Here is a 25,896-nt window from a genome sequence, read left to right as displayed (position 1 = left end):
ACAAGGCCCTGAATTCAAGTCCCAAGATACACACACACACATACACACACACACACACACACACACACACACACACACACACACTTTATAACTTGTTTCATACAAAGTAGTCTGTTTTATACTTCTGTTTTATGGGATGCTCCCCAGGAGATCACAGCCTTCTAGAACAATGCTTATATGAAGCAAAATGAGATTCAATTTGGAAGCTAGAATTAGTTAATAAATATATAATAAATACTTTTGGTAGTATGCAAGTATACACAAATGTATTGACTGAAATATGACAGATTCAGGGCAGAATGGTGTAATTCGAAGGCAAAGGCTAAATGAAAGGTCAACAAAATAAACATGGGTACTTGAAAAGGATGGAGGGGTCAAGAGAAAGGAGGTAGACAAATAGAAGAGGGAGCAATGCAGTAAATATTCAACACATATTTGACAAAATTAAGAAAAGTGTGGGATGGGGTAGGTTGGGAGGGATGAATGAGAATGTTAAAAGGGGTGGTGGCACTGATCAAGATTCACTGTATTTATAAACTGCTTTACTAATGGAGGAGTAAAATTCCATTATATATACATGGCACAATTTCACATTCCATTTGTCCATTGAGGGGCATCTGGGCTGGTTCTACACCTTGGCTATGTTGAATAGTGCAGCAAGAAACATGGTTGTGCTGGTGGCTTTACTGTAGTCTGGTTTGTAATCCTTTGGGTAAATGCCCAGGTTCCATGGGGAAAAAAATTATTTAAGTGAAGTAAGTCAAGCCCAGAGAGACAGAGTATCTTCCTTTAAATGTGGAAGCTAGATTTAGCTTATGAGCTTATAAGTAAATTTGCTCAGAAATATGCAAGTATAAACAAATATATTAAGTAAAATAAGATAGATTCTCTATCTAAGGAATTGAGTGGTCGTGTCAAGCCCAGTGCCTGGGAGAGAATGAAGTTCTTGACTTAGATGGAAAAGGGGAAAATTTTGGTCACAAGTAGGGGCAGGAGAGGGCTTGTAAAGATGTGCATAAGCAAAGCAATGAGGAAGAAAGTGAAGACAGAAGTGGTCAGGGGACACAGGCTGGCCTGAATTGTCTTCTGCTCATCTTTGATGCAGTGGAGCTTGTGATGAGAAGAGGAGACAGGACAGTAACGAGAGGGACTTAAGTTCAAAGGGACTTAAGTTGGAAGACATTGGAGAGTCCTGGCAAGCCTTTGCCTAAAGAAGTTCTTGTTTTATAGACCTCTCTTCACTGTCTCAAACATCTTCACTGGAAAAGTCTGATTTTATCATTAAGAAACCAGTTCATAAAGTTGGACCATTTCCTCTCCAAATGGAAGCTTGCCCTGGTGCCGAAACAAGTCTGGGGGAAATAATCCTGACATGGACTGCAAGGAAGTAAGGATCTAACTGAAATGAAAAGCAGCAAGGATGTTGTGGTGTGTTTTCCTGTTCGGGGCATTTAATTCTTTATGGTTTGCTTGGCTGTCAGAATGGTTCATGCTTATATTTGTGAACACACACAATGATCATTCTTAAGACAAAAATTCTGACGGTGAGTCCTGGACACCCTGTTTAGAGCAGATCTTGTAATTGGAGCTGCGTTTTCCATTTTGACCCTTGAGATGCTGTAAATTGTATTAAGAAGCATCATGCCTCCAAACACGGGCTGCACATACAACTTATGATGATCAAATGGGAGAGAAGAGAAGAAGCTGAAATAGAATCAAATGACCTACAGCTTATCCAAGTAGACCCATCTTGCCTGTTGATAGCAATCACTCACACACAGCTCTTGAGACAGTCAGAAAAGATAAATTCAGTTCCACAAAAAGAAAGAAAGATAGAGAGGGAGGGAGGGATGGAGAGAGAGAAAGAGAGAGAGGAGGGGAGGGGGGAAAGAGAGAGGGAGAGAAACGCAGGCAAAGAGACAGAGAGAAATGGACAGACAGACATAGACTTAAACACTATTTTTTCCCATTAGGGGACCATTCACAAGTGACTGGGGCAGCAAGACGCAGCCCAAACCCTGTATCTTCACTTAGAGAACTGCAGGTGTCCTAAGATGTAGATTGTGGGTTGAAAGGAGTGTTCTCTTAGTGGGAAAGGCTTTCCTCAGTTCCTGCTTCTCCAATAGGGCCAGATCACCTTCCAGCCTCTCTGTTATGCTGCCACCTCCTCTCCTTGAACTCTTCCCCAGCCTGCAGTTTGTACATTCCAACTTGTTGTTTGGGCTCTGTTGAAAACAACTTAAGTCTAGATGGCAGGGTGAAAATTGGATAAACAGTCATACTGACTCAGGGGAGAATTTTTTTACGCAAACATCTGTTTCTTGAATTTGGCCATGGCAAGATCTAGGGAAAGGAAGGATGGCGATAGATGGAATCAAACCAGGAAGATACAGCCCTCCCCTCCCTGTCCCCCCCACACACATACATGATCTCTCTTTTTCTTTTTCTCTCTCTTTCATTTTCCTTCTCTTTCTGTTTCAAGGATACAAAGTCTGCCGAGCGCAGCGGCTCACTCCTGTAATCCTAGCTATTCAGGAGGCTGAGGTCTGAGGATCAAGGTTCAAAGCCAGCCTGACACAAAAGGACCTGAGACTCTTATCTCCAATTAACTTCTAGAAAATGGGAAGTGGGGCTTGGCTCAGTGCTAGGGTGGTAGCCTTGAGCTGAAGAGCTCAGGGACAGTGCCCAGGCCGAGTTCAAGCCCAATCACACACACACACACACACACACACACACACACACACACACACACACACACACACACAAGAATATAGTCTATATCCTTCCAGTAACATAATTCTGTCCAAGTTTCCTATGCTAATGGGTGTATGCCTGATTCCCACTCAGATGACAGTCTGTGTGGATGACAGTCTCCCAAACTGAAGCCCAGATACAGTATTTTCACTAGTTCACATTCTATTGTATAACATGTATAATACAGTTTACATTGGTAATATCTGCCCTTGTATTATTCTTTCCTATTTCTTGTTCCCTTTATTTGATCTTTCTTGCCATTTTTAAAACTTAGTTTCACCATAACTTTTTGTACACCAACTTACTACGCTTCACTCTTGCTCTCTTTTAATTGAAACTTACTACTGGTACTTCTCTTCCCGTGGTCTTTTTGTATCTTTTATAAGATCTTAGTTTCTGATCATGAAACAAAACACACAGTATTTGTCTTTCTGGGACCGCCTTATTTCACATAACCTATTGGTGTCCAGTTACATACATTTTTCTGTGAAAGATACCATTCTGTTCTCTTTTATGGCTGAATTTCTCTCCATAGAGTGTGTGTGTATATACATATATATGTACATATGTGTATATATACATATATGTACACACATCTATAATTCAGTAAATTATATATACACATATAATTTACTAAATTGTGTACTTATGTAATTTATTATATGTATATATAATTTATTCATGCATTAGTGGGCACCTAGGCTGGTTCCATAACTTGACTATTGTGCTGCAATAAATGTAGATGTGCAGGTATCTCTACTGTGTGCAGAACTATGTTCTTACAGGTATCAACCCAAGAGTGGTACAGCTTGGTCCACTCTCTCCACTCATACCCAATATAGTATTTGAATTCCTAGACAGTACAATAATGAAAGATAAATAATTAGATAAAAGGATACTAATAGAGCCAGTCATAGTGGCTCACACTTGTAATCCTAGCTACTCAGGAGGCTGAGATCTGAGGATCTTGGTTCAAAGCCAGTCTGAGCACTAAAGAATGAGAGATTCTTTTTTTTTTTTTGCCAGTCCTGGGCTTGAGCTCAGGGCCTGAGCACTGTCCTTGGACTTTCTCAAGCCTAGAGCTCTACCACTTGAGCCTCAGCACCACTTCCGGCTTTTTGGTATGTATGTGGTACCAAGGAATCGAACCCGGGTCTTCGCGCATGCTGGGCAAGCACTTTAACCACTAGGCCAAACTCCCGGCCCCGAGAGATTATTATCTCCAGTTAACCATTAGAAAATGGGAAGTGGGGGTGTGGCTCAAGGGTAGCATGGTAGCCTTGAGCTGAAGAGCTCAGGGACAGCGCCCAGGCCCAGAGTTCAAGTCCCATGACAGACAAAAGAAAGAAAGAAGGAAAGAAAGAAAGAAAGAAAGAAAGAAAGAAAAGAAAAGAAAGAAAGAAAGAAAGAAAGAAAGAAAGAAAGAAAGAAAGAAAGAAAAGAAAGAAAGAAAAAAGAGAATACAAGTGGGAAAGGAAGAAGTCAAATTATCCCTATTACAGAAGAGACCTTGTGAGTGATTTTTCTGACAATTTGTTGAGGTAATAGCTTTGATAGAAATGCTGTGCTTGTGAGTAAAATAGGAACTTGGAAACAAACTGAGTAGAGCAACCAGTCAATATTTAGGAGTTATTTAGTATATGTCTGGCACTAGGCAAAGAACTAAAGTATATCAGCAAATGTAGAAGATGAGTACTTGTGCATATGAAGCTTAAAATTCTGATAGGAAGATTCAAAAGATGAAGCATAGTAAATGATGGCTTATGGTTTGGTAAAAAAATTTCAAAGTCTTTGCAACAAGAACAGAAATTGCCTAGCCAGGTGCTGGTGACTCTTGCCTATAATCAAGCTACTCAGGAGGGCTGAGATTCAGAGGATTGTGGTTCAAAACAGCTCTAGCAGAAAAGTCATTGAGATTCCATCTCCAGTTAGCCAGAAAGCTGCACAGGAGGTATGTCTCAACCAGATGGGAATAAGCAAGCTGAGATCTGTGAGTCCCTAATTTAGGCACACACACAGTATGTTTTAGGTTGTAAATGAAGTTTCCCTACTTATATCAAGAGAGTGACATACTATGAAATAATAATAAAAAAAAGTATGGCTAAGGAGAGCTATGTTTTCTAGTTTTTAAAAATAAATTTCTTCAAGCACAATAGGTCATCTAGTGAGGACACTAAATTTTCTGAACAACAAGCCTGTGTGAATCTATTCTAAGAAAATAATATTTCATCTCAAGTATAAACCATGTAAGTTGCTGCAAATACCTGATTATCCAGAGAACTGAATTGTTAAAGCAAAACGTAATAGATACATGATGTGATCCAAAGCACACAAAAATGTGCACACACGTGCACACATGGACACATGCATACCCACAGCTGTGAAGACACAAACTGGCACAGGGTAGGGTGTTCTGTCAATACCTTTCTGTTAAAAAAAAAACAACTGAATTCTGCTCTATGTTTCCTCCTGCTACTTTTCAGCTGTCAGAGGACAGTTCATCAGCTTTATCTTTGGATATAATCATGAGCAGGGACCAGTCCTGAAAGACAGTACAAAAAGAAATCATTAATCCTGTTTCCCTTTGTGTACTTCCTGTTTTGCTTCTGAAGAGAGTATTTGTCCATGAAGAGATGCAAAATTAGGAGGTATGCCAGATGGGCAATTAATGTGATTTTAAATTTTCATATAGAGTGAACTGAGTTAGTGCTTGGATTAAAAAACAACAACAATAAACCAAACCAAAACAAAAACAAGGCCTTCTTTTACTCTCTTCAGATGAAGACAGCATCTTGCATTGGGGATTAGTCTTTTCTATGCAGTGATGAAGGTTTTCTTCTATTCCTTTCTACTTGTAAATGGGCAACTTAACAGAAGATAATTGATGACTGGGCTGTGTGAGTGGTAGAGCAAAGATGATGGGGAATAGAGAAAAGGGGGCTGTACAGTAGTAGAGTAAGTAGAAAAAGGGACTGCTCGGATCATTACTCGATGTTATTGTCACAAGCCCTAAGTGCCACTTGCATGCTTCTTAGTTGAGATTTAACTGTTCTTTTTGTTGTTAGGCCAAGAGAGACTCTAAAGGCAGTGCTTTCTGAATGCATACTTAAGCAATGTGGGTGAGAGCTTCTACCACATTGTTGCCCACTGGGAATGGAGACAGCACCAAAGGGGAGCAGCAAGCAAGGCACAGGCCCCAGGACAATATTTCTCAAGTATGGGAAGGCAGTTCTCATTCATCTCCAATTTGCCAACTGGAAAGTGAAGTAGGAAAGGAGGAGGAAGAGAAGGCTCAAGAGGAGGAAGAAGAAGAGTAGAAAGAAAAGGAGGAAAGGGGAGAAAGAAAAGAAGAGGGAGGATATTGAGATGAGGAGAAGGAAGAGGGAGAAGGGGAAAGAGAAGAAGGTGAAAGAGGAGAGATAAGAGGAGTAAGAAGACATGTGAAAGGGTATCAATGTATGTGAATTAATGCACCTTCTATCTGGCAAATATCATGTAACCCTTTTACTAATTACAATAAAAAAATAAAAAAGAAAAAAAGAAAAGCTATAAAAATAAAAAAAAGAAGAAAAGAAAAAGAAAAAAAAGAGGAGTAAGAAGGAGAAGGAGATAAATAGGAAGAGAAAGAAGAGGAGGAGATGGAGGAAAGGAAGACTTAGAAGGGGAGGAAGAGACAGAAAAGAAGATGGAGGAGGAGGAGAAAGAACAGAAGGCAAATGAGAAGAAAAGGTAAAGAAGATGAAGAGGAAAAAGAGTTGGAGATGGAAGAAAAGATGAAAGAGAAAGAAAAGAAAGAGAAGATGGAGGAGGAGAAAGAGGAAAAGGAAGAAATATGTCTACGGTCTTCCCCTACTGATGCCTAGGGTGGGCTTGCATTTCTCACTGTCATGCGTATGCTTTTGTTGGTTTCACATAAAGATTCTTCTATACAAAGTTTGAATGGTCTTTGCTGAGTTGCTCAATCAGAAATACCATTTGGAATTTGTTTGTAATTGCATTACATTAACAAAATAATCTGGAGAAAATGGGCCTCTTGGTTGACTGCCAATCCAAGGGTGCAGGGTATGTCTTCAGTCACTCTGATCTTTTTTTCCTTTTCTTTTCTGTCCCTTAAGTTTCTCTATACCATTTTTACAAAACCCTCTTTAGATTTTACTTTGTTGTTAAGGTGACTCCCAAAAGGTAAAGGGCTTTCTCAGGGGACAGACAAAGTTCCTTCTCTTGCATGCCATTTTTCACAGAGCCAAAGGGGACATCATTAAAATATTTATATCAGTTGATGCCACTTTTCTGCCTAAGAAATCTCACAGCTTTTATTATCTTTGTCCAACCCAAACATGTCTCATGCCTCACAGGGCTCTCCTTGACCTGTTTCTTTTCCACCTCTTGGACTTCATTTACCAAACTGTGAAGATTTCTGAAGCTGCAGGTCATGGAATTGGTCTGGTCCTCTCTAAAATCCATGCCAGTTCTGGTCTGGACACGCCAGTCCTCACTTAGACACACCAGTCCTGGACTCACCAGTTCTCAACTCTCTGTCCCTAGGATGCTCTTGCTCTAGGTGTTTATGTGGCCAGCTCTTCTTGTTGTGTAGACACCAGTCTCAATTTCATTTAACTCAGTTTTGGGGAGAGCTTTCCCAACTTCAGTATGAAGTGGCTGTCCTAGAACCAATCACCATTGTCTTTTCTTGTGTTTTAGTAGACATTAGGTATATCTGGTGTTTTCTTATTTCTCTATTTCTTCTTCCCTCACCATTCAAGAATGATGCATGTAAGGAACACAGATAACACCAGATGGTTAAATGCTGTACCAATGCACAGTACAGGAAATATTTAGTCCTCTTTAGAAAGCTTACTCTTTGGAGGTGGTGATGCTTTGAAAATATCCTGCTCCAATAAGGGTTAGCAATGATTGTTAAGAAATGTACCTTCTATCTGATGAATATAATGTAATCCTATTAATTACCATTAAAAGGAATAAAACCTGAAATATAAGAAAAAAGAAAATATCCTGTTCCATTTTATGAAACTGCTTTATTGTAGAGGACAAGGATGTGGGCCCACGCGCGCGCGCTTGTGTGTGTGTGTGTGTGTGTGTGTTCATGTATGTGTGTGAGAGAGAGATAGACAGACAGACACAGAGAGAGAGGGGGGAGGGAGAGAAAGAGAGAGAGAAGAAAATGAGCTCAGAGCTATTAGAAAGGAATCATTTAAAAATTAACATTTTTGGCTAAAATTTTTTTCTTAAGTAAGGAAACAAATCCAGAGAATGATCCTTTCTTAAATAAACACAGAGAGGGAGAGAGAGAGAGAGAGGGAGAGAGAGAGAGAGAGAGAGAGAGAGAGAGAGAGAGAGAGAGAGAGAGAGAGAGAGAGAGAAAGAGAGAGAGAGAGGGAGGGAGGGAGGGAGGGAGGGAGGGAGGGAGAGAGAGAGAGAGAGAGAGAGAGAGAGAGAGAGAGAGAGAGAGAGAGAGAGAGAGAGAGAGAGAGAGAGAGAAACCATGAACAGTCAAGATGTATAAGAAAAATACATGCAGGATGCAGAGGGGCTGGGACCATGGCCTAGTGGTAGAATGCTTGCCTAGCATGCACGAAGCCCTGGGTTCAATTCTTGGTACCACATACACAGAAAATGCCGGAAGTGGTGCTGTGGCTAAAGTGGTAGAGCTCTAGCCTTGAGAAAGCCCAACGAGAGTACCCAGGCCCTGAATTCAAGCCCCAGGACTGGCAAAAATAAAATAAAATCAGCACATGCAATAGCTGGCTGCAAGTGGCTCTCACCTATAATCCTAGCTACTCAGGAGGCTGAGATATGAGGAATGTGGTTTGAAGCCAGCCTGGGCAGGAAAGTTCATGAGACTCTTATCTCCAGTTAGCCACCAGGAAAAGCTAGTAGCACAGTGACTGAAGTATTAGAGTGGTAGCCTTGAGCAAAAAGCAACTCAAGGACAGTGCCCAGGTCCAAAGTTCAAGCCCCAGGACTGGCCAAAAAAAATGCACTATGCATTAGACTAAAAGTTGTCTTCCACACACAGCCTTGGGCTGTTCTGAGTCCACACTCCTCCAGCTTCTGAAAGTTGAGATCCTGGCTGCTCAGCAGACTACATGTTCTGTCTGTAGATTCTAGTTATTCCTAAAGTACATTTTTTTCCCCCTGAGCAGCATGCAAACTGAGCATGGCAGAATAGCCATCTCTCCTCTTTGAATCCTAAATTGGTTGTTAAGCTTCCATGGAAGTTAATTCTACATTTCAAAGGCCCCAGGGTCTCTTCTGAAGTAGACTAATTCCATGTTGAATCAGTGGGTAAATCTTAGAGCAAGAAACAGAGTACGGGGAAGAGAAGACACAGAAGGAAACACTGGGGATAACATGAAGAGAGTTGCCTACAAACTTCATCGTGGTTGAAATCTTTCAGAAGCCTAGAGAATGTTGGCTAGTAATCTGGTCCCAGATGTGAGTGGGGATAATCTGAAATGGATGTTAATCAGAGGGACGATGAAGGGACAACACCCACTAACTGAAGCCTATATAACAACCTGGTCATTTAGTATCAAGAGATCAAAGTTTTGCAACACTGGCCCAGAATATCACTTCTCAAAGTTCAACACCATCACAATGAGTGTGTCACTGGATGGACATAACTCAGATAGCCGGCTAAACATTAAGTGCTCAAAAGTGGTCTACTATGACTCCATCACAGAGAGGAAACAAGGTAGTGATTTCTTCCTCTGGGGTTATATGAATCTGCAGCACAGCTCTGGAGCTGTGTTCCTTCTACTCTTTGGAAAATGGTGTTTCAAGAAGAGACACAAGAGTCTCAAGAAGAGGCCAGAGAACCACATCTCTGTGTAGATCTGAAACCTTTCTTCTCCCATTCTCCTTACTCCTTTCTCGACTCTGATACTTCTACTGTCATTCTGTCAGTGAATACCAATTAAGAGTGTCAGAGAGGGGAGCTCTATGAGAAGGTGTTAGTATATAACAGGTTATAGGCTGAAGAACTATAGAGGCACAATTTTCTAATAGACTATTCTTTTATAAGCATAAATTAAGAGGTATAAAATACTTAAAAATAAGCATGCTTTTTTAAAAGTATTGCTTTTTTAGCAAATTCAGTAAAATGAGATTTTACACCAGTGTTTAATCCATGGTCCAAGTGTTTGTTTAATCTTTCTCTTTGATAGCTGCAGCCATAGCAATGTGTGGATGGAAACTGTACATGTGAGAGTGCCAGCATGGGAACTTCCTGGTTAGGGGCAGTGGATTCCTTTCCTCACATCAGCCTAGAGAGGACCACTGGGTGATAGAACAGCAGGAGTAAAGATATCGATCAAATGAGTCTGTCCAAGTATGGCTGTTGTAAATTGTTAAATCTAGGGTGAAGAGGAAAAATGTAGTCCAGGAAAGAGAAAGTAAAGCTCAAAGCAGGCCCTAGTCTGTTGATTGGGCTAGAAACATGACTTCTGGTCCTTCAGAATAAGACTTGGCCATGAGACAAGAGACTGAATAGATGTTTCTGCTTCATATTCAGAATCTACGAGAGTGGGTTGAATTCAAATCCATGGAATAGAAACTACTGCTTTCTGTGGTTTAGGAACATAAGCCAGAACCTGAATCTAGAAATCATTTTAACGCTCTTTGCAAGGTCTGGCTTTGGGTGATGTGAAGGAGGTGGGGCTAGACCTGTCTCAGCTCCTGTTCACACCGGTACCCAACTTTAAGCTGTGCTTGAATAACTTTATATTGGGTGTCCGCTGTCTCCCATGTATTGAATGGGTTCTTAAATTCTTTGATGACAAAAGTTTATTAGGATAGTTCATTTCAATCCCAGATGTTAGAAGATAGAAAACCATCCTTTAAACAAGGTAAGTTATTGGAATCATAATTATTTTTAGAATACTTGTTTCCTATTGATACTGTAACAAATTATCACAAACATAGCATCTGAAATCAAGTTGCTGGCAGAGCTGGTTTACTTTGAAGACTAGAGGCCAATTCTTTGCCTGGCCTTTATCTACTTCAAAAGGCTACCACCAATACTCCATGGCTTGTGGCCTCTTCCTTAATCGCTCCATTGTCATATCTACTATTGATCATCACCAAGGACCCTGTAATCAGATAGCATCTACCTTAAAATCTCCCCCACCTCAAGATTCTGAATCAAATCCTTAGAGTTTGGGAGAATTAGGAAATAAAATTACTTTCTGTTTTGTTCTGTTGCTCTGAGTTAAGGTCTTACTATGTAGCCTACCCTAATCCTGAACTCATTATTTGTCTTCCCGAGTCTCCTGGGTGCTAAAATTACAGGCATGCATCATCATACCCAACTTTATAGATTACTTTATTTAAAAGATTTTTTTGATAGCACTGGGGTTTAAACTTGAGGCCTTTTGCTTGCTAGGCAGACATTCTACCAATGAGCCATGTCTCTAGTTCCTAGTTATTTTTCTTTTGTGTGTGGGGAGGGCATGTCTTCCTTAGGTGGGCATGGGAGGAAGAGCTTTGAGTTAGCTATGCTAAGTATCCAGATAGAAGGGAGAATGCAGGCTGGGAGTTTGGCCTAGTGGTAGAGTGCTTGCCTAGCATGCACGAAGACCCAGGTTTGATTCCTCAGGACCACATACATAGAAAAAAAAGCCTGAAATGGTGCTGTGGCTCAAGTGGCTGAGTGCTAGCCTTGAAGAAAAAGCCCAAGGATAGTGCTCATGCTCTGAGTTCAAGCCCCAGGACTGGCAAAAAAAAAAGTGTGTGTGGGAGGGGGAAATGCTAACTTTTGCTAGGGTTGGGGTAGAGCAGGGCAGGGAGCTGAGGAAGAATCCTCTGGTCCATAAGAACTTCAGTGAAAGATGGCTGTGGAGATGCCATAGTCACCAGGAAACAGCATCTTTCTCTGAGGCACCTAGAGCAATAGGACCAGGACAGATAGCAGAACCAACTCTGGGCAGCATCAGTATCTTATAGCTAAAGAAGTATCCACAAAGAAAATACCCATGATGGAGTAGGGCTCACTAGCTTTCTAGTTCCTAGCAGATTCTTGGGTAACCAGCCTCACAGAGCCATAGAGCAGAATAAGGTGTCTCCTCAGTGACAACAGATCCAATATCGTGTTGGGCTGACTAGAGGATTTTCAAACAAGATTCAATATCATTGCTCGAATTTCAAAAACACAATTGTGCTTGGATAGTCACACTTCCGAGAGTGACTTCTTCTTGTGACCACAGAAGGTAGACAGGCCGAGCTTTCTACCAACAAGCTCAAGTCTGTAGACAGATTTGCAACAAAAGGCATCTCACTCCTGCATGGTCCTGCCTCAAGATCTAAACCTCCACCCAACAACCCACTAGTTAGTCAGGCTCCTTTCATAGCAGATATTGTCTGAATAACAATAACCATATTAATAAGTACATTTAGCAGAGTGGGGGGGAGAAAAAAGATGGTAGGGTATTCCCAAGAGGAAAATTAATTTCTTTTTATACTCTGCCATAGTTTATTTCACATATTCATGACCCGCCCAGTATATTTTTTTTCTTTAGATGAGCCATAAAAATGACAAAATACATTAGCCAAGTTCTTCGTTTCTGCTAAAATGACCATATTCAAAAATAATAACAGAGACTTGTATCAGCAATGCAAAAGATGCATGAAGTAATTGGGGCTTAATTTGTACACAAACTGTCAAGGCAGTTTTCCTCACGGCCTGCATCTTCTGAATTCATTAGTCTCTAATTACGGCCAGTGGGGACCAGCAGTTAGAAGGTTAAAGAGGTTCTGACAGGCCTAATCATTGCTCAGGAAGCTGAAAATGTATGCAAAGTCTCGGCAGATGGGGTGAGCGCGGCTTCTGCCAAGTGATAACTGTTATTTCTTTGCACCTCCAAAGCTGTCATCCTAATAGGCACATTTTAAATTTATTAATGCTCTAGTTACAATGCATACACAGTCTCTAATGGTATGTCATTCTGAGTATATAAACTGAGCAATTAACACGTATTACCTGGTAATGGTAAAATTATTTGTTGCCTGTTTGATTGTGTGTGTGTGTGTGTGTGTGTGTGTGTGTGTGTTCAAGGGTGAGGGTTGCAGGGGAGGGAGACTTCTTTATTTCTGGTAAGAACTGTCCCAGGAAAGCCTTTCCTTTGTTAAAATGGCCTGAGAATCCTGTTGTAGAATGGAGTTCACTCTGTTCTCTTCATAGAACAAACCCATCTAATTGCCATCACCCCTGTTTTCACCAATAGTTCAACCCATTATAGGTTTCTGACCTCTCGTTTATGATTTTGAGTAGGCAAAACCAGACTGACTGAGTTGAGATGCCTGTTGGTACTTCGGGGAGGAGAAATAGCTCCAGTCTTGGTTCTTTTAAGGGAGAATGTGCCCAGCTTCCTGTTTCTCACTGTGACTTTGTGCTAACTAATGAAATAGAGCTACAGAGTTGCTTTGCAGCTCTAGATCCACAGTCATCAATCTCATGGCCTTCTTTGGTGGCCTCTTTGATTTTCCTTTTGATTGCTTTAAAGCTAACTAATCACCAGCAAGAAATGGCTGAAAAAAAAATGAGGTCTCTTGTCTCTCCTGTGACTGGGGGTAAGACATGGGAAGGGCCTTTAATTAAATGCAGCATTTAGTGTAATGATTGCTTGTATGTAGAAGGCAGCAGTAAAGGAGACAGCCAGAATGGATAGCGCTTAAACTATAGGCTTCTTGGGACTCACAAGATTCATCCACATCCTAATCGCATGATAAGGTGTTTATCTCAGCAACAGAGCAATTATCTGTCCAGTGACTAACTGCCAGGCTATGCACCCGATAGCCCATTGTGATTAATTGATTTACACTGTATGGGAGTTATGTAACAATAGCATTAAAAAATAGCTTGGAGACCTTGTTAATTAAATCTATGATTACATTTCCCTAGTAGATAACCTGTTTAGGATTTTTATACCATGTAGAAACCAACTTATTTAGGTAATGAGTTTTCTTTGACAAGGACCAAATAACTCATCCATGTGGTCTTACATGAGGCTGAAAGGATAGCCCTGGTTGATTAGTCAATGATAGCTGTGTAGCCTCAAGCAAGTGTCTTCATCTTTCTGACTTTTAATTCTGTTATCCTCAAGGTGAGAAGTTGGCTTTGACACTTGTGACTCCTAAGATCTCTTTTAGCACCAACAGGCTACAGTCTTAGAAATTCCATTGCTGCGTAGTTAACAAAGTGTTGTTCAGTCAATTCAGAGCCCTACTACTTAGGGGCAGGTCAGGCTTTTTATCTTATTTTCCATTTTAAATCTATAACTTATTTTTCTATATGTGCACAGTAGATTTTTCTGGCCCCTGGCTGGAGTTTTGCTAAATGAGATAGCCATTCATTTTTAGAGATTTTAAAGGAACTTCATACTTTAATAGGAAATCCAGGGAGGAGAGTCTAGACATGCACTGTGGTGGAAGCCAGCTTGCTTGATATGATGTGGCATAGTAGAAAAGAAGGGTACTATTTAGGTTCTATGACCTAGGAGTATCTAGGTCCTCTCAGGCAATCTCCCTTATGTAAGACTCCCCTCTCTGTCTCTCATCAGCCATCTGACCACTGGAAGCCCTTATTTCCTTGGATGTGGAGTAAAACTTTGGGGTATAAGTGGATGTTGTCTGAGATCTGTTCATCAGTGACATTTGATGAACAAGGAATATCCTAGAAATTAAATCTTTTGAAGTCAAATGGCATTGGGAGGAATCAGCAGGTGGAGAGAGAGAAAGTAGGGCCCTGTAAGCCACTTGTGAGAAGAAAGTTTGCCCGAGGAAAGGCTCCTTTGATAGATGTTAGATTCTGGTATCAGTCACAGCTTACACTATAGTAAAGGGAAAAGAGAAGTTCAGATTATTGCTTCAGGTGAATCACCTGTCCTATCCATGTGGGAGTTGTGCCACCACATTCTTACACCCAGCATCTGACTGGGCTAAACTCTCCTAGATGTGACACTGCAGGTCACTCAGTAAAAGAGTGTAGCCAGGAGTGATCACTCACCCTCCCAGGAACAGGCCTGTCACATTAAGCCTACCCATGTTGTAATGTTGGAACGAATGGACCGCCTACAGCCAAACCAGAGACACTCATTCAAAAGTAGGCATGAGAACTTTGTATTTTCTTTTATTTTTCTGAGATTAAGGTCTTCCAAGTGAGGAACTTTGTGATCCTCCTTCCTCAGCCTCCTTGGTGCTGAAAGTCCAGGCATGTACTACCATGCCAATCTTAAGCCTGCATTTTAAGACAATCTGAGCTAAGCTAGGGGTTCCTTTTGCCTAACTGAAGTTGGAGAACCACAGCTCTTAGAAAGCAGAGCCTAGTTTGTTCTGCCCTCCGAGAACAGAGCTATTCATTGTCCAATCCATGTAGTTGAGGTCCTTTGTGGGGAGGCTCGAGTGCTGGATGCAAAGCTTCCTCCCATTGGAACTTTCCAGAAGTAAAGCGATGAACTACAGGTCAAGGCTAAAGCAGGCAATCCCAGTTCTACCTACCGCCTCCACCTGCACAGCATAAATGAGTTTCCATAACAGGAAGATGATGGACTTTGTTGGTCTGAATCACTTTCACCCATGGCCTTTGCTGTCAGAGTTCCGTAGGCTTTGATCGTAGAGATTCCATAACATGGGAGGCACCAAGAAACCCATTCCTAATGCTTTGCATTCACACCTGTACTGTTTTCTTATGTTTATCCATTGTCATTCGTGCTAAAGTCAACTGGCCATTGCACTTTCCATGATCCTTTCTAGAGAATGACAGCTAGAAGCACTGTAGTGAAGCAATGACGTGGAACCTGGGCCTGGTCTGCCTAAGTTCAAATTCTGGTTCTACCTCATGTTCACGAAACTGGAACGGTGCTAAATTCACCTGGAACTCAGTTACCATATTAAGATAGGAAACAGCAGTACTTCCCTTTCAGGGTTGTCTTAAGAATTAAATGACTTTATAAATAGCTTTGAGGTTCTTGGAATGATGGTCAGGAAAAAGCAAGCGTTTATGAATGCTAGCCGATCTATAGAGGTATGACCTGTGTTATGGCCATATGGTTTGGCAGAGGCTGGGTTACTGAGGTGCCCACCCTGGGAGGTCTGTTGATATAAGCCTAAGTGCCTCTGGCAAGAGAGCTCAAGTTTTGAAGGGTTCTCATTTTGTTCTTTGTTTTTGGTTTTGTCACTAATGGGGCTGGAACTCAGCCCCTATGAGCTGCCCCTGATCTTTTTCTGCTCAAGACTGGTACTCTACCATTTGAATCACAGTTCCATTTCTGGCTTTTTGGTGGTTAATTGGATATAAGAGTCTCACAGACTTTAGTACTCAGGCTGGATCCTCAGATCTTAGCTTTGCTGAGTAGTACAATGACAAGCGAGAGTCACTATAGTACCTGGCCCTGTACAAGGTTTAACGCTCTACTACTACCCTCTTAAAGTTCTTAAGAATTTACTTTACATCTTCACTTTGTACTGGATCCATAAATTATGTTGCTGGTTACATTCACATGGTTGCTGTGGCAAAAAGTTAAGGTCTAGGTAGTATTGAGACTAAAATGGACTGCCCTCATGTTACCTTGTCAAAGAAAAAAAGGGCAGTTGTGGGCTGGAGTTTGGCCTAGTGATAGAGTGCTTGCCTAGAATTCATGAAGACCCAGGTTCAATTCCTCAGTACGACATACACAGAAAAAAGCCAGAAATGGACCTGTGGCTCAAGTAATAGAGCACTAGCCTTGAGGAAAAAGCCCAAGGACAGTGCTCAGGCCCTGAGTTCATGCCCTAGGACTGGCTGAAAAAAAAAGATCAGTTATTCTCTCAAGAAAATCTGACAACTGGCTAAAGTAAATATTTTATGGATACTCAGGTGGAGCTAGTGACTACTAACTTATCTTTAGAGGTGCCATTTAATAATAATAATAATAATAATAATAATGCACATTTCTGTTTGTTCCAAAAACTTAGAATTAGCTAGTCAACATTAAGACCAATGGGATTTGGGTTTTATTATTGGCTTTTCTTATTGTTGGGGTAATGTATAGAGGGGTTACAGTTACATTCGCCAGACAGTAGGTGCATTACTTCTCTCACTGGTACCCCTTCTCATGTTTTTGTCCACATTTCCCTCACCCCCATCCCTCCCAATCATCTTGTTTCCCCCTTCCCTTTACTATTTCAAATAAACAAATAAACGTATACACAATATACCAGGTAACAAAGTCAGATGCAGTAACAATATGAGATTAACCAGAGGACCACAAAAGAGAAGAGAAATAACATAGTACATTAGGAATAACAATCACACAAGATAAAGCTCTTGTTTCCATATCCTAGAGATCCTTTCATTTAGCCTCATCCTATATGAATGTATGGATGTAGGTTTTGAGCTATTGTAATCCTCTGCTAGGAGAGTCCTAGGTGTGTACTAATTATTACAAATGAGGGAAACCGTTGAGCCTATGTTCCTTTGGGTCTGGCTTACTTCACTTCATATGTGGAATTTTTTTTACATACTTGGGATTGAGCCAGGGTTTCAAGCTTTCTAGACATGTGCTCTCAGTTCTTTTTCTTTTAGTTTGGTTTAGATGTAGGATCTCATTAACAAAAGAAGAAAGTGTAGGTGATCCAATTCAAATGGCTATGAATCGGGTGCAGATTTGGTCTCCACTTTCAAGAATTAGAAACCTGAAGAACTGTCTGTAGTAGTTTGCTTTCACCAAAAAGTACATTGTAGGAATTGAAATGTCTAAAAGAAGGACAGACACACATCTTGCTGCTGAGGGTGGCACACCTGAGAAATGCTAAGAGAAGAGGAACAGTCTTCCAGACTGTCACTTTGGTGTTAAAATTCACTCAAGGCTATTTCTGGGCCTACTCTGATCATGAATTTGGGTTTTAGGGTGTAATTAGACTCACCAAGATTTTATGAGTACAATGCATCTGAAGGAAGTTTTCTAAAAGACTCACTAACAAAGTTCAGGCCACCAGCCCCAGCCAACCTATCCCTAGTCCTTTCTGGACACCCACTTACAAGGGATTTCTACCATATTCAAAGGGTAGAAGGAAAAAGAGCAAAATCAAATTGTTCACAGCAAAATGGATGCAACTGGAAATCATGTTAAATGATATAAGCCAATGTCCATGTTTAGATTAAAAAAAATGAAAATAAGCCAGACTCAGAAAGACAAATATGACATGCTCTCTATCATATAGGGAATTGAAATTTTCTTCTTCTTCTTCTTCTTCTTCTTCTTCTTCTTCTTCTTCTTCTTCTTCTTCTTCTTCTTCATCATCATCTTTTTTTAGACACTGAGCATAGAAGAAGGACGTTTTAGGAATGGTTAATACTGAGAGGGGAGAAGGAGGACAAGATGATAACAAGGGGGCAAATATAATCAAAGTACATTATACACATAACATACACAATGAATTCTCTAATATCTTGTACATACACCAGCAAAAAATGAAGATATCAACAGCAGGGATGAGAAGTAGGGGAGATTTTACTACAGTCAATGGGTGATCTGTTGGGGACAATTTGTGTTACTTCTAATGTATCTGCTCCCTTTCTCCCAGTGCAGATTCAAGGCAAATGATCTTCTTTCTTTCCTTCCTTCCTTCCTTCCTTCCTTCCTTCCTTCCTTCCTTCCTTTCCTTCCTCCCTCCTTCTCCATCCCCCTCGCTCCTTTCTTTCTTTCTTCCTTTCTTTCTTTCTTTCTTTCTTTCTTTCTTTCTTTCTTTCTTTCTTCCTTCCTTCCTTCCTTCCTTCTCTTTCTTTCTTCCTCCCTTCTTTTTTTAAGGATGTAGGCAGAATTCCCTCCATCTAGAGTTCCCTCAGTCTCACTATAGATTGTCCTTGTGATGCTCTCAAAGTATGAGGGAAATAGATAATGATTAAGATGAAATCAGGCATGTTAAGGGCATGCACCTTCTTGTCCTTTTGGTGCTGTCTGCCCTGGGGTTTTGTGAAGATCATGTGGATTTAATACCAATTCTCAGGAAGCCCCTCCTGATATATCCATCAACTGCCCCCTTTCTACCATTCATCAGTGTCTGCTAATTAGAAAATCAACTCTTGTTTATATGAACAGTTGCCAACACCCCATCCAAGACAGCCAAATGAGGAGGATAAATGAGTCAGTCTTATTAAAAATGATTTGAAATTTATCAATTCCTATTTATGTTCCTTTTATATCCCAATCTTCCACAGATTTAATGAGTTCAAATGAGAAGGTTTTGAGGTATAGTAATTTATCTCTTGAGTCACACAAAGCTTGATCATATTTGAGTAATATTCATGACCCCAGCAGCCAAGATGATAACAATGGCTAACATCGCCAAGCACTTGGCACGTGCTAGGCACGGTACACACTGCTGTGCATACATTATCTCATTTAATCCTCACAAATCACCCGTGGAAGTAAATGTTATTGTCTTCACTTGCGTATAAGAAAGCTAATGTTCAGAAAGTTTAAGAATTATCTGAGGTCACACAGGTGACATTATTTGCCAGGAGTTTGGCCTAGTGGTAGAGTGCTTGCCTAGCATGCACGAAGACCCGGGTTCGATTCCTTGGTACCACATGCATAGAAAAAAGCTGGAAGTGGTGCTGAGGCCCAAGTGGTAGAGCTCTAACCTTAAGAAAGTCCAAGGACAATGCTCAGGCCCTGAGTTCAAGTCCCAGGACTGGCAAAAAAAAATCTCACACAGGTGACATTATATGGGCCTCTATTTTCTATCCTAGGCTTTCTCTTAGTCTGATATTTCTGGGTACATGGCCCTTGAACCATGGAGACTATAAAAACCTAGGCATAGTATTAAACCTCAGCTTCCTGGGTCACACCTTCAACTAGGGGAGTCAGAATCTCTGGGGATGTAACCCTGGTGTCTGCACTTGAAACATATTCCCACACACACACTAACGTTTGAAAATCACTTTCTCGTTGCTGAGCTGCTTAAAACATGCAATAGAATTTCAATAGCAGGGGTATTGGGAATGAGAGTGAGTTGTTGACCTTGAGGACTTAAATTGACTTTCTTCTAATAAAGAAGTGGGAAAAAGTAGAGCCAGAGACTTGTGTTTTAGTCCTTGATTAGGTTTATGTGATTTATTTAACCTCTCTTGGCCTCTAGTTTTTCATTTGTAAACCAAGAGGTCTACTTTTTTTTGTTTTCTTTTCCAGATAGTTGTGAAGATTGAAGGTGAGATGAGAGTAGAATAAAATTTAAAAATTTCAAAATATTCTACAAATGTGTGTCTTATTAACTGCTGGCTTGGGACTAGGGAACAGAGATAATAATCTGCATTATACTGAAAAGATGCAGAGGAGATGGAGCAAGCAACCAATCTTCCAATGACTGGGCCTCTTTGAATGAACAATTCCTTAGGGAAAACCATTTCCAGTATGATTTAGGGGAATTAATTCCTTCTAAGCTAAGAGTGTACACTTTCTTTCTTCTGCTGGCCTTCATTTACCTGTCTGTGTCATATAGGACTCAGTGCTGCTCTCTGCCACAACTTGTCCCCTATGAAGGTAAGAGATGAGGACCTGCCCTTCCCTGGGTCATACCCTCTGTCACCACTAAGTCTTTATCAGTGCCATTGACTGTTCTCTATGTGCCAGGATTAGTATTGCTATGGATTGGATATCCCAAGGAACTATACGTAAAAACTTTCGTATCCAGACTACAATGTCATTGAGAAGTAGTGGAGCCTTTAAGAGGTGTGGCCTCGTGGAATGAAGTCCCTCAGACCTTTCCTGTTTCTCTTTCTCTTCTTGGCCTCTAGGAGGTGAACAGGTCTCCTCTACCATCATATGCTGTCACAGGCCCCAAAACAGCAAGACTAGAAGAACATGAATGGAGACCTCTAAATTCATTGTCAACCAAAACCTTTCCCATTTTAAAACTGATTGTTTAAGGTTGTGTTGTATTGGCATAGTGAAAACCTGGCTACACATGTATTATTTTATTGAATCTTCATGGTGCTCCTGTAAAATCAACACTTCAGTTGTCGTTGTTTTATAGGGGGGGAAACAGGCAGCGGGAATCTAAGCTGCCTGAACTTGTAAATAGTGAAAGTTGGCACTGAGTTCTACAAAAAGCTCTCAGGAAAGGCTGTTTGAATAGTGCTGTGCCTGGGAGTGTATGAAGCTTCATGCTATTCTGAGGCCTATGAAAGAGTGTCCATATTTGAAAGCAATCTCTTCCTTTCCCCGGCCCTCTACAATGTGGTCTAAGTTATTCAATTAAGAAGGGAAATAATTGGCAGTGCAGAACGCCTCTAGCAGTGGTAATTACCACCAGTGCCTTGTTGGAATAGTCAAGCTACATTTCAGTTTATGCTGTAAAACCTTAATTATAATATAAACAGCTGCCCTTCAGCCCTGCAGGGCAGCGTCTCCCCCACACCCCGCCTTCGTTCTCTGGCCTGGGAATGGTGCTCCCTCATGAGTGGTCAGGAAGGTTCAGGAGTGGGAAGGTACTTCAGGGTAAAGGGGAGTTGATTCCAGTGTGTGCACTAGGGCTGAAGAGGCTAAACTCAAGGGAGCCTCTGTCAGGTACCTACTTCAAATGAGGAAGCTGAAGGCAGCAAGCCCATCTCATACTAGGCACACTAGAGTCTCGGGGGCAGAAGTCTCTAGAAGTGAGCTGTCAGCACCATTCTGCTTGGATGGGATTTGGCAGAATATCATGTGGCTTCTGGGTAATTAACTCTTTCCATCCACTCTCTGTGAGGGATAACATCCTTTCCTTCCAAAATCAGGCTGGATGATTAAAATGGAGACCTACAGAGTATAGGGCCTACACACCAGATAATATACTAGACATTGTCACAAGCACTTCTCTCATGGAGACATCCTAGTACCTGTATATCTGGGACAATAATAGCCCAGCCCATTTGAATGTTGAGGAAAAAAATGTCTTTGAAAGTTTAATGGAAGATGAGGTTTGGAATGCAAACCACTCTGAAAGACTTGGGTTCGGTTCAGGTAGCTGATGGATATTAGACAGTTTTGTTCACAATGGAGTCAAAGAGAAGATTGATTACCATCGGGTATCCAAGAGGATACAAGAACAGAATGGTGATGAGGAAGCAGAAACAATAATGGCTAAAGATGCTGATTGCTGCATTCACAAATCTGTCTATTACTACTGGCTCTGACCCTCCCCAGGGGGCAGCTCTGTGTCATCTGATGACTGGGTTTAGAATCTATAAAGAAAATACCAGGATCAGAGTAGTGGAGTGAGGTCATCTGATGGTCAGGATGGTCAGTAATGTGAGTTACTCAGCTCACATTCTCTTTCCTTGTGATGGGAAAGGTGGAAACGTGGGCTTCTCAGTGATTCTCGAAACTGAGGAAGTATGCTAGTTTCCTGAGAGCAAGAAAAAACATTAGACATTCTTTACAAAAATTATTTCCTCCTTTATTTGATATCCATGTGTTTTATAAACACATTATGATAATTATCTAGATTTCTGCATATATCTATATTGTGTACATAAATATGTGATACGTACATTCGGGGCCAAATGTTTTTTAAAATTTATTGTCGGAGTAATGTGTAGAGGGGTTACAGTTACATTCATCACGTAATGAGTGCATGAATTCTCACACACTGATACCCCATCTCATGTTTTTGTTCTCCTTTCCCTTCACCCACCCTTCCAATAATCTTGTTTTCTCCCCTTCCCGTCCCTTTTTCAAGTAAACAAATAAACAGATATACGATACATCAAGTAACAAAATCAGTTACAGTAACCACATGAGATTAACCTCAAGGGGAAAAAAGGAAGAAAGAAATAATTGCATATAGTACATTGAGAACAACAATCACAAAGATAAGCCTCTTGTTTCCCTATCCTAGAGTTCATTTTGTTTAGTCTTATCCTAGATGACCATATGCACATAGCTTTAGAGCTATTATAATCCTCTGCTAGGAGAGTCCTAGATGTGTACTAATTTTTCCAAATGAGAGAAACCATGGAGCCTATGTTCCTTTGGGTCTGGCTTACTTCACTTAATATGATTTTTTTCCAAATCTTTCCATATCTTTACAAATGCAATCTTTCTGATGGCAGCATAGAATTCCATTTGGGATAAGTACCACATCTTCTTGATCCATTCATCTACTGAGGGGCATCTATCCCCCTCCCCTATACTGATGGTCCCATATCTTAGCTATGGTAAATAATGCTGCAATGAATATCATTGTGCTAGTAAGTTTAGTATACCCTTGCTTCTGGACATTTGGGATTGCTGGGTTATAGGGGAACTCTATGCTGTCTTTTGAGAAATCGCCATACTGCTTTCCAGAGTGGTCGAACAAGTTTACACTCCCATCAACAGTGTGGTAGTGATCCCTCCTGGTCCCATCCCTGCCAGAATCTGTTGTTATTAAATTTCTTTATCATGGGCATTCTAACTGGAGTGAGGTTTTGCTTTGATTTACATTTCTTTTATGGCCAGATATGTGAAGCATTTCTTCAGGTGTCTATAGGCCATTTTTATTCCTCTTCAGAGGAGTCTCTTTTTTATGAAGAGGCATTTAATGTTTATTTAAATTGGAACTTAGCTATAAGAAAGTCTAGTACATAAATGATCAGTTTGAGGCAACTGCTTTACAGATTCATTCACAAAAATATTTTCATTGACAATGGAATTTTACTTATCCGTCAGGAAGAATATCATTTTCACAAAAGTGGATGGATATGGAAGAAAATATACATTAAGTGAAGTCTCTCTTTAAGTTGTTAGCCCATATTTTAATGGGATGGTTGTTTCCTTGAGGATTTGTTTTTAAGAGATTCAAATTTTTCAGCTGTAAGCATATTTTAGATATGAGGCCCTTGTCTGTTGTATGGTTAGTGAAGATCTCCTATTCTATGGGTTTTCTGTTTAACTTGCTAGCTATGTCCTTTGCATGGCCAAAATTTTTGAAGCCAATTGGACAATGTGCTGTTATGACTGTATGAATTTCTAGCAAACTTTTTTAAAAAAAACCTGCTTGAGGTATGGTATTTCATTTTGATAACTTGAAATGATAATAATTACTTCTCATTTAGTATCTATGATTTTGATCTCTCCGTTCATCTTGCAGAAACAAGGTGTCATGGAGATCACAGCAGAAACTGTCACTGGACTACTTTGAACATACTGAAGCTGGTCTACCTGGATCTCACTCTTGCTCTGTAATCCTAGCCATGTGTCATGGGGTAAGTTACTCAGCTCACATTCGGCAAACAGGTCTACATCTCCATAGCTGGGATGGTCAAATGAGTTAATACATGTAAAGTGGCTATAATGGTATTTGTACTTAGCCAGTAAATAACAGGTAAGTGAAATTTTATTAAGAAATGGATCTTCCGGGAAGTAAGGGGAGAGCTGACATTTACCTCCTAATTGAATGATTCTAGAGCCTATACCTAGGGACCTATAGTAAAATGGTTCCAAGTTCTTATCACAACAGTTGGATCTAGGAAGGTATATCTGTTTCTGTTTCTAAGAAACTACAATTCCAACCTCCTAAATGTATTTTCTATTTTTCCCCAAGTGGAGCAGGGAACAGGATGTTGGCATACCTCCCTTTCAGTGAGACGATTCTCAGCAAGCTGGACCCATGGCCGTCATTCTAGCAAGTATGTTTTCCCATCTTGCTGTGGTCCTCCAGTGCTTTCCTGTGTGTTTCAAACCCTCTGCTTCCAGGAGAGATTCTAGAGTCTTGGGGAGCTGAAGATACAACTCATAAGGGTCTCACATTAAGGACAGTTATGCTGAGGACTTAGAAAGAAAAGGAAGAACTGCCGGACTCCATCTGCATGGCCAGATGATGACTGAGTTGTTACTACATCTTCCGACTCATTTTCTTTGAGAGTTCTTTGGCACAGCATCCACTTGTCCTGACTGTATAAATCCTAGGAGCAAGGTAACTTTTCCATAAAGATTTGAAGTCTTCTTGTGATGTTTTGGTGACTTAACACCAAGGTTGCTTTAATCAAAGCTTCCTCTTTCAACAGCAGATGTTGTATGCAATTCTAGGCCCATCAAATAGAGCCTCAGGGGGAGGGGAAGAAATATTGATCCTGAGGGAAAGAAGTTATCTTTGATATAAATTTCTGCAGAAAACCTTGCCAGAGGATGGTCAGCTCTACCTGAATCTTAGGGCTTGGCATTCTTGCCTCCCTTCTTCTAGCATTAACAATAGCTCCACATCCCATGAATTCCATATACCATATTATCTACTTTCCTTTTCATGAAGAACACAATCATTTGGGAGGATTTTTTGGTTTTTGTTTTTGTTTTTGTTTTGTTTTGTTTTATATTAGAAGTGGTCAGAGACTAACTGTAAGTAAAGTATCTAGCAGAAAAGGGAAACTTGCAATGTTCCAAGATACTTCAAATGGTGCACTTGAGATGCATTAGGATAGAAATTGAAGTCCTTGAGTGGATTTTTAAAGATATATATATATATATATATATTCTGTTATTTCATGTTAACCTGAGTTCAACTTTCTCTTTTCTATTTGTTTCCTAGAAATCCTTCTTTAAGGAGAAGCTAAAGGATGATGCACATATTGCTTCAGTAGTGGAGAGACTGAGCTGGCTTCACCTGCAAATTCTTGCTTGGTGGATGATGAGATGTGGCCACCTCTCTCAAGAGACAAAATAACACTTTGAGAAATCTCCAGTCAAAATAAAAATGAGATGCTTCCATAGTTATAAAGTCTTTCTCTATGTCATTTTTCCTGATCTCGATGATCCAGTTCCAACCTCATTCAGTTAAACCAAGATAAATGGTCACTTTTCTATATAATCAGAAAGCACCCAAGGGTGGTAGGAAAAGCTACATATTAGATGACTCATAAAAGCCCATTTCTAAAGTAGAACGACTATTTCCCTCCAGACTTACCACATGGATTTCCTCTGATGAGTTCATTCACATTTCAAAGCCAATTTGTCTAGGAATAAATCTCTTTAGCACACTTAACTAACACCTGGAGATGTGTCCCAGGAGAACCAACGTCCTAAATGAACTGTCTCAACAAAGGATATGACAATAGCATTGCCAATGCTGGAAACTTCACCTTCAGAAAAAAAATCAATAGAATGCTGGAGAACATATAGAACACATGGAATT

At 40.5% G+C, this 25,896-nt stretch overlaps 1 long non-coding RNA gene across 3 annotated transcripts in view; it reads left to right on the top strand.

Moving 5' to 3' along the window:
* LOC150038997 (uncharacterized) overlaps window positions 1–25,461 on the top strand; it is a 156,799-nt gene extending 131,338 nt beyond the window's left edge. For all 3 annotated transcript variants that reach the window (XR_016534571.1, XR_016534570.1, XR_016534572.1), the window contains 3 exons: window positions 23,860–23,974; window positions 24,313–24,684; window positions 25,294–25,461. This is a non-coding gene — a long non-coding RNA (uncharacterized LOC150038997). The remainder of the gene's footprint in view (window positions 1–23,859; window positions 23,975–24,312; window positions 24,685–25,293) is intronic.
* The last annotated feature ends 435 nt before the right edge of the window (window positions 25,462–25,896 follow it).

This window comes from Megascapheus bottae, unplaced genomic scaffold (assembly GCF_031878675.1).
Source record: "Megascapheus bottae isolate mThoBot1 unplaced genomic scaffold, mThoBot2.hap1 H_1, whole genome shotgun sequence".
Taxonomy (NCBI): domain Eukaryota; kingdom Metazoa; phylum Chordata; class Mammalia; order Rodentia; family Geomyidae; genus Megascapheus; species Megascapheus bottae.
Note: the sequence above shows the minus strand (reverse complement) of the source record. Positions and strands in the feature narration are given on the sequence as shown.